Consider the following 10,124-nt stretch of genomic DNA (forward strand, 5'->3'; position numbering starts at 1 on the left):
AGAGTTTTTACGAGGATAGTGAGGCTCAAGTTAGAGTATGTAGGAAAGAGGGGAATTTTTTCCCAGTAAAAGTAGGCCTTAGACAAGGATGTGTGATGTCACCGTGGTTGTTTAATATATTTATAGATGGGGTTGTAAGAGAAGTAAATGCGAGGGTCTTGGCAAGAGGCGTGGAGTTAAAAGATAAAGAATCACACACAAAGTGGGAGTTGTCACAGCTGCTCTTTGCTGATGACACTGTGCTCTTGGGAGATTCTGAAGAGAAGTTGCAGAGATTGGTGGATGAATTTGGTAGGGTGTGCAAAAGAAGAAAATTAAAGGTGAATACAGGAAAGAGTAAGGTTATGAGGATAACAAAAAGATTAGGTGATGAAAGATTGAATATCAGATTGGAGGGAGAGAGTATGGAGGAGGTGAACGTATTCAGATATTTGGGAGTGGACGTGTCAGCGGATGGGTCTATGAAAGATGAGGTGAATCATAGAATTGATGAGGGAAAAAGAGTGAGTGGTGCACTTAGGAGTCTGTGGAGACAAAGAACTTTGTCCTTGGAGGCAAAGAGGGGAATGTATGAGAGTATAGTTTTACCAACGCTCTTATATGGGTGTGAAGCGTGGGTGATGAATGTTGCAGCGAGGAGAAGGCTGGAGGCAGTGGAGATGTCATGTCTGAGGGCAATGTGTGGTGTGAATATAATGCAGAGAATTCGTAGTTTGGAAGTTAGGAGGAGGTGCGGGATTACCAAAACTGTTGTCCAGAGGGCTGAGGAAGGGTTGTTGAGGTGGTTCGGACATGTAGAGAGAATGGAGCGAAACAGAATGACTTCAAGAGTGTATCAGTCTGTAGTGGAAGGAAGGCGGGGTAGGGGTCGGCCTAGGAAGGGTTGGAGGGAGGGGGTAAAGGAGGTTTTGTGTGCGAGGGGCTTGGACTTCCAGCAGGCATGCGTGAGCGTGTTTGATAGGAGTGAATGGAGACAAATGGTTTTTAATACTTGACGTGCTGTTGGAGTGTGAGCAAAGTAACATTTATGAAGCGATTCAGGGAAACCGGCAGGCCGGACTTGAGTCCTGGAGATGGGAAGTACAGTGCCTGCACTCTGAAGGAGGGGTGTTAATGTTGCAGTTTAAAAACTGTAGTGTAAAGCACCCTTCTGGCAAGACAGTGATGGAGTGAATGATGGTGAAAGTTTTTCTTTTTCGGGCCACCCTGCCTTGGTGGGAATCGGCCGGTGTGATAATAAAAAATAAAAAAAAAAATATATATATATATATATATAGATATATATGTATATATATATATATATATAGATATATAATATATATATATATATATATATATATATATATATATATATATATATATATATATAATATATAATATATATAATATACATATATATATATATATATATATATATATATATATATATATATATATATATATATATTATATATATATATTTTATATTTTATATATATATATATATATATATATATATATATATATATATATATATATATATATATATATATATCAGTGGAACCCCGGATTTCGGCTGTAATCTATTCCAGAAGGTCGGCCTAAATCCAAAAAGTCCGAAAACCGGAGTAATATTTTCCATAAGAATTAATGTAAATACAATTAATCCGTTCCAGATACCCAAAAATATTAAGAAAAAATACATTTTTTAAAGATTAACTATAGTTTTACATACAGAAAACAATGAGAAATAAATATAAAGCACAAATTTTAATGATAAATAAACATTACACACCTTTATTGAGGACTCTTGTTGGCGTATTGAAGAAGACAAGGAGGGGAGAGGGAGTTGGGGTTGTTTGGAAGGGGAATCCACCTCCATAAGGACTTCAGGTATCAAAGCCCTCTCTGGGGTTACTTCCCTTCTTTCTTTTTTACTGGTACTTGGACCAGCTTGAGTCACTGCACCCTTGTCGCACAAAAAAAAAAATGTCCAGGGCGGTTTGTTTCTGGCATCTCTAAGATTTGCCTGAAGTGGGACAAGGTTTTGTCACTGAACATGTTGCAGATATGGCTTGTTTGAGCTTCATCGGGGTGATATTTCTCCACAAAACTTTGCAACTCACTCCACTTTGCACAGATGTCCTTAATCACTGAAGAAGACACATTCTTCCCTCTCTCTTCCTCCTCTAAAGCAATTTCCTCAGCTTGGTCTGTTGCTGTTGCAGATGAAGGTCTTGCAGCTCTTCAGTGGTTAGCTTTTCCCTGTGGTCCTCCACCAACTCTTCCACATCCTCGTCACTCACCTCCAACCCCATGGACTTCCCCAAAGACACAATAGATTCCACAACAGGCAGAGGATAAACAGGGTCAGGGTCAGCCTCAAACCCTTCAAAATCCTTCTCTTGGACACATTCTGGCCACAATTTTCTCCAAGCAGAGTTCAAAGTCCTGGAAGTTACTTCCTGCCAAGCCTTACCTATAATGCTTATGCAATGGAGGATAGTGAAGTGATTCCTCCAGAAGTCTCTTAGGGTCAAGTCAGTGTCTGAGGGGTATAGGCAGAATCTGCTATAATGTCGTTAAGAAACTTATAACTTACATTCGTAAAGGTATTAGTCTGCTCCAACAAACCTTACAGCTTCGTTCGTTCGCTGACGCATTTCACTTAGTGTACTTACGACGATTTTCGTTATGTATTCGTGACCAATCAATTGGCTTAGTAAATACACTTCAGTTAGGATAGCTAAGGTTAGATTAGCTAAGCCTAATTTCGGTCAGTTTATGCTACGGTACCTTAATGTCAATTAACCAAAATTTACTATCTCTTCAAATACTTGCCATGCTGAGTTACTGATGAGCCGAGCAGTGGTCCATAATTTGAACATAGTGCGGTTGGCACCACCACCCAGGTAGATCAGGTCGACAAGCCGGGAGTCCTGGTCTGGGACCAGGCCGCGGAGGCGGCGACCCCAGAAATCGATTCCATGAATTGTGACAGGGTGAACACGCACGATGCATCTTTGCGATCAAATACGTTGGAAACCAAATGCACTGTAGTCGATTCCAGGGTCACCGCCCGGCCCCAGACAAGGCCTACTTATTGTCAGCCCTCATATCAATAAGGCTGTTAGTGCTAACAGTACGCAGTCTGTTCGAACCACAGTGTGCCTTGTATTAGCTTACAGAATTGTCATTCTCTACCACAACCACTATACAAATATACTCAGAATACATGTATTATAGATTATATTTGCACGCACTTACGCTGGCAAACTAACAAGAAAATAAAGAGAGAGAGAGAGAGAGAGAGAGAGAGAGAGAGAGAGAGAGAGAGAGAGAGAGAGAGAGAGAGAGAGAGAGAGAGAGAGAGAGAGAGAAAAGAACGGAGAGATGCAAACAGAAACACACACACACACACACACCCATGCTGCTAAATTCATGTTAAATAGAAACTTGGTTGGGTGATCTTAAGTAAAATGACTTGGTTGGGTGAGTCTGAGTGAAGATTAGCCGTGTTATGAGTGAAGGATAGCCGTGTTATGAGTGAAGGATAGCCGTGTTCTGAGTGAAGGACACCAGTGTTCTGAGTGAAGGATAGCCGTGTTCTGAGTGAAGGATAGCCGTGTTCTGAGTGAAGGACACCAGTGTTCTGAGTGAAGGATAGCCGTGTTCTGAGTGAAGGACACCAGTGTTCTGAGTGAAGGATAGCCGTGTTCTGAGTGAAGGACACCCGTGTTCTGAGTGAAGGACAGCCGTGTTCTGAGTGAAGGACAGCCGTGTTCTGAGTGAAGGACAGCCGTGTTCTGAGTGAAGGACAGCCGTGTTCTGAGTGAAGGACAGCCGTGTTCTGAGTGAAGGACACCAGTGTTCTGAGTGAAGGATAGCCGTGTTCTGAGTGAAGGACACCAGTGTTCTGAGTGAAGGACAGCCGTGTTCTGAGTGAAGGACACCAGTGTTCTGAGTGAAGGATAGCCGTGTTCTGAGTGAAGGACACCAGTGTTCTGAGTGAAGGATAGCCGTGTTCTGAGTGAAGGATAGCCGTGTTCTGAGTGAAGGATAGCCGTGTTCTGAGTGAAGGATAGCCGTGTTCTGAGTGAAGGACACCAGTGTTCTGAGTGAAGGACACCAGTGTTCTGAGTGAAGGATAGCCGTGTTCTGAGTGAAGGATAGCCGTGTTCTGAGTGAAGGATAGCCGTGTTCTGAGTGAAGGACAACCGTGTTCTAGTTTACTTCATTCTCCTCTTCACTCAAACCAGTTTGGTAACTTGTCATGCAGTTGGCAATTAGCTGATTAGCCATAATTGGCTAATCCTTTGACAAATTGGTGAACTGGGAAGAACACTGCAACATACTAAGTCTAAACACTGGAGATTAAAGAATATATTTACGCTTAGGTTGCAACTGCGTCCATCTAAAGGTTAGATTATTCTACCCAAGCGGCTAGTTTGTGAACCTCATATCCATCCTGTGGACAGAAGCGGCTAGTTTGTGTACCCCATATCCATCCTGTGGACAGAAGCGGCTAGTTTGTGTACCCCATATCCATACTGTGGACAGAAGCGGCTAGTTTGTGTACCCCATATCCATCCTGTGGACAGAAGCGGCTAGTTTGTGTACCCCATATCCATACTGTGGACAGAAGCGGCTAGTTTGTGTACCCCATATCCATCCTGTGGACAGAAGCGGCTAGTTTGTGTACCCCATATCCATCCTGTGGACAGAAGCGGCTAGTTTGTGTACCCCATATCCATACTGTGGACAGAAGCGGCTAGTTTGTGTACCCCATATCCATACTGTGGACAGAAGCGGCTAGTTTGTGTACCTCATATCCATACTGTGGACAGAAGCGGCTAGTTTGTGTACCTCATATCCATACTGTGGACAGAAGCGGCTAGTTTGTGTACCTCATATCCATACTGTGGACAGAAGCGGCTAGTTTGTGTACCTCATATCCATACTGTGGACAGAAGCGGCTAGTTTGTGTATCCCATATCCATACTGTGGACAGAAGCGGCTAGTTTGTGTACACCATATCCATCCTGTGGACAGAAGCGGCTAGTTTGTGTACCCCATATCCATACTGTGGACAGAAGCGGCTAGTTTGTGTACCTCATATCCATACTGTGGAGAGAAGCGGCTAGTTTGTGTATCCCATATCCATACTGTGGACAGAAGCGGCTAGTTTGTGTATCCCATATCCATACTGTGGACAGAAGCGGCTAGTTTGTGTATCCCATATCCATACTGTGGACAGAAGCGGCTAGTTTGTGTACCTCATATCCATCCTGTGGACAGAAGCGGCTAGTTTGTGTATCCCATATCCATCCTGTGGACAGAAGCGGCTAGTTTGTGTACCCCATATCCATCCTGTGGACAGAAGCGGCTAGTTTGTGTACCCCATATCCATACTGTGGACAGAAGCGGCTAGTTTGTGTACCTCATATCCATCCTGTGGACAGAAGCGGCTAGTTTGTGTATCCCATATCCATACTGTGGACAGAAGCGGCTAGTTTGTGTATCCCATATCCATACTGTGGACAGAAGCGGCTAGTTTGTGTATCCCATATCCATACTGTGGACAGAAGCGGCTAGTTTGTGTACCTCATATCCATCCTGTGGACAGAAGCGGCTAGTTTGTGTATTCCATATCCATCCTGTGGACAGAAGCGGCTAGTTTGTGTACCCCATATCCATCCTGTGGACAGAAGCGGCTAGTTTGTGTACCCCATATCCATACTGTGGACAGAAGCGGCTAGTTTGTGTACCTCATATCCATCCTGTGGACAGAAGCGGCTAGTTTGTGTATCCCATATCCATACTGTGGACAGAAGCGGCTAGTTTGTGTACCCCATATCCATACTGTGGACAGAAGCGGCTAGTTTGTGTACCCCATATCCATCCTGTGGACAGAAGCGGCTAGTTTGTGTACCCCATATCCATCCTGTGGACAGAAGCGGCTAGTTTGTGTACCCCATATCCATCCTGTGGACAGAAGCGGCTAGTTTGTGTACCCCATATCCATCCTGTGGACAGAAGCGGCTAGTTTGTGTACCCCATATCCATCCTGTGGACAGAAGCGGCTAGTTTGTGTACCCCATATCCATCCTGTGGACAGAAGCGGCTAGTTTGTGTACCCCATATCCATCCTGTGGACAGAAGCGGCTAGTTTGTGTACCCCATATCCATACTGTGGACAGAAGCGGCTAGTTTGTGTACCCCATATCCATCCTGTGGACAGAAGCGGCTAGTTTGTGTACCCCATATCCATCCTGTGGACAGAAGCGGCTAGTTTGTGTACCCCATATCCATACTGTGGACAGAGCGAGGCTACTATGCTGTCTGATCAATCAACAACAAAACGCTTTTAAAATTTTATTTTGAATACTTAAGTTTTGCATCAGGCAAGATATATTAACTGCGTTAAGTGTAGCATCAGACAAGATATATTAACTGCGTTAAGTGTAGCATCAGACAAGATATATTAACTGCGTTAAGTGTAGCATCAGACAAGATATATTAACTGCGTTAAGTGTAGCATCAGACAAGATATATTAACTGCGTTAAGCGTAGTAGCATCAGGCAAGATATATTAACTGCGTTAAGTGTAGCATCAGACAAGATATATTAACTGCGTTAAGTGTAGCATCAGACAAGATATATTAACTGCGTTAAGTGTAGCATCAGACAAGATATATTAACTGCGTTAAGTGTAGCATCAGACAAGATATATTAACTGCGTTAAGCGTAGCATCAGGCAAGATATATTAACTGCGTTAAGTGTAGCATCAGACAAGATATATTAACTGCGTTAAGCGTAGCATCAGGCAAGATATATTAACTGCGTTAAGTGTAGCATCAGACAAGATATATTAACTGCGTTAAGTGTAGCATCAGACAAGATATATTAACTGCGTTAAGTGTAGCATCAGACAAGATATATTAACTGCGTTAAGTGTAGCATCAGACAAGATATATTAACTGCGTTAAGCGTAGCATCAGGCAATATATATTAACTGCGTTAAGTGTAGCATCAGACAAGATATATTAACTGCGTTAAGCGTAGCATCAGACAAGATATATTAACTGCGTTAAGTGTAGCATCAGGCAAGACATATTAACTGCGTTAAGTGTAGCATCAGGCAAGATATATTAACTGCGTTAAGTGTAGCATCAGGCAAGATATATTAACTGCGTTAAGTGTAGCATCAGGCAAGATATATTAACTGCGTTAAGTGTAGCATCAGGCAAGATATATTAACTGGGGATCATGTACCAGAATGTCTCAATTTTGCCAAGTTAAACATAACTTTATTCAGAGAAGATGCGCAGCGGACATGCATAAGTACATACATACATACACATCCACAAAAAAAAAACTTGTATACTCAGAAAACACGCAAACACACACGAAAGCAAACAAGAATGCGCCGCATGCAAGCGCGCGCACACACACACACAGGTTATGTTAATTCACAAACCAGGAAAACAAACACAGGTAAAGGGTCAAGTGCCTCAGCACACCTGAGAACAATTGCAAGATAGGAATCATTTATTATTATGGTTTTATTGTATTTACGAGAAGAGCTAATTCACTGAGGAGGGGAGGGGGGGTCATACAGCATTTGGGAAACACGAGGTATTCATACTTGATCCAACGGTAGTCCCAATTCCCTGGATCAAGAGCTCTTCACCAGCATCAGGGCACCACCACCTTTCCTGAGATGGAAAACAAAGTAACAGTGAAAAGAAAGTCATACTATGTGAATGCTACTACGTTGTTAGTATGACTGAATAAGCGAGACGTATGACCACGTTTCTTTCACCTATTGCCACTGTTCACAAAGCAGTGAATAGGTACCTTGTTAGTTGGCACTTAGGGGGTGTATCCTGTGTGTTGGTAGTATACTTTAGATAGGCCTGAACTATGGTAGGATTAGACTGAGGTCTACAGTTTCGTCTGCCTTGAATGAGGTTGTTAGTGTACAGCAGTATTCCAGCATAGATAGATGTGGACTGACCAAATACGGTTTGTAGCGAATTTCTCTGTTACAGCAAGGTGTCCTCTGTCAAAAAAAAAAAAAATATATAATATACCACAATAGAAAAAAATATATAAATATAAGATAAAGGCGATAAAAGGTTCAGTCGTACGAACAGGAAACTGGAAAATAATGAGCACGGTAGAAATAACCATGTCAAATTTTGAATGCTGAAGGTGCCTACGCTAGTCTCCCACCTAGCAGTTTTGATAAGATAACTTGACACATCACTGTCTCCATATTCCTCAATAAGTATGCAACAGGCACTTTAAAGTAGCACAGAGTTTTTGAGGCATGAAATTAGATATACACTCCATAACCCATACCCCATTCCATACTCCATTTCCCAAGTGCTGATTTAGCGGTTACCATATATATATATATATATATATATATATATATATATATATATATATATATATATATATATATATATATATATATATATATATATATATATATATATTCTTGGTCTAACTATTCAATAAGGAAGTAACTGTTGAACAAGCTGACAGGTCATTCACTATCCACGTTTATTGCAGTTGCTTCCAAACAGCCCAAACAAAAACTTGTAATCAGCCCCTGAACCAGGGACTATCAATGCAAATGTAAGAATTTTCCTGTCACTAAATACACACGGACTCTCCAGACATGAATTCATACAAACCAATTACTTATGTCTGAGGCGTTCCTGGGATCATCGCCCTTGCGCCCAAATACACTATGCTATTTTATTAGTGGTCACTAGTAAAGTCTTCAGTTAACTGCTGACACACACACACACACACACACACACACACACACACACACACACACACACACACACACACACACACACACACTACATATATATATAGTATATATATATATATATATATATATATATATATATATATATATATATATATATATATATGCAAGGCATTCGCAAAAGCAGGCGAAATATACACAAACACTGATCTCTGGTTGAAGGAGACTCGAACCTACGAACCTTGGAACAAGGTACGCAGTGCTTTACCAATCTACCCACACTGGACCAATACCTTGGAATCCAGCTTGCGCTAGACTTTAATCCAAGGCAGCCAGCTTTCAGGGAGAAGGCTTACAGCTTTTCATCTCATCCCCTACATGCATCAGCATTACTAGAGACATTAACAATGCAAGGAATTCGCAAGACCAGGCGAAATATACACAAACACTGATCTCTGGCTGAAGGAGACTCGAACCTACGAACCTTGGAACAAGGTACGCAGTGCTATACCAAACTCACCGCACTGGACCAATACCTTGGAGTCCAGCTTGCGCTAGACTTTGATCCAAGGCAGCCAGCTTTCTAGTAAGGCTGATGCATGCAGGGGATGAGATGAAAAGTTGTAAGCCTTCTCCCTGAAAGCTGGCTGCCTTGGATCAAAGTCTAGCGCAAGCTGGACTCCAAGGTATTGGTCCAGTGTGGTGAGTTTGGTATAGCACTGCGTACCTTGTTCCAAGGTTCGTAGGTTCGAGTCTCCTTCAGCCAGAGATCAGTGTGTGTGTATATATATATATATATATATATATATATATATATATATATATATATATATATATATATATATCACTGTTAAAGAAAGTGGCAGCTCATAGGATTGGAGGATAAATGCTGTCACGGATCGAGTCATGGCTCACGGACAGTAAGCCGAGAGTGTGCATAAATGAGGTTGAAGAATTGATACACTTATGCAACATATGGGAATCTTTATTAAAAAAAACGTTTCGCCACACAGTGGCTTCATCAGTCCAATACAAAGCAGGAAGGTGTACGGAGAGGAGGAGTTTGAGGTAATCAGTCCCTCAGCCTGGAATCGATGTGTTCAGTCCATCACTCTTGTAGGAAGTACAGCATAGGGCCAGAGAGGTGGCTTTATACTGCAGTCAGGTGAGTCGAAGCAGGAGGAGGCGGGATCACAGTGAGACCATTCACTAGTAGAAAGTATTTCTTCGTCCAAAGGTTGGACAAGAATTCTTTGTATCAAAATCCCATGATGTTGCAGTGTCTGACAGCTGTGATAAATGGTTTTGAAAACAGTGGTCCTTGTACATACTAAACTCTACGGTGTAACCACG

At 42.0% G+C, this 10,124-nt stretch overlaps 1 long non-coding RNA gene across 1 annotated transcript in view; it reads right to left on the reverse strand.

Annotated features, from left to right (window-relative positions):
- LOC128696459 (uncharacterized) overlaps window positions 1-8,048 on the reverse strand; it is a 29,682-nt gene extending 21,634 nt beyond the window's left edge. The window contains exons 1-2 of the long non-coding RNA XR_008408165.2: window positions 7,841-8,048; window positions 7,629-7,698 (exon numbers count right to left, since the gene is read on the reverse strand). This is a non-coding gene — a long non-coding RNA (uncharacterized lncRNA). The remainder of the gene's footprint in view (window positions 1-7,628; window positions 7,699-7,840) is intronic.
- Window positions 8,049-10,124: the final 2,076 nt, after the last annotated feature.

Source organism: Cherax quadricarinatus, chromosome 47 (genome assembly GCF_038502225.1).
Source record: "Cherax quadricarinatus isolate ZL_2023a chromosome 47, ASM3850222v1, whole genome shotgun sequence".
Taxonomy (NCBI): Eukaryota; Metazoa; Arthropoda; class Malacostraca; order Decapoda; family Parastacidae; genus Cherax; species Cherax quadricarinatus.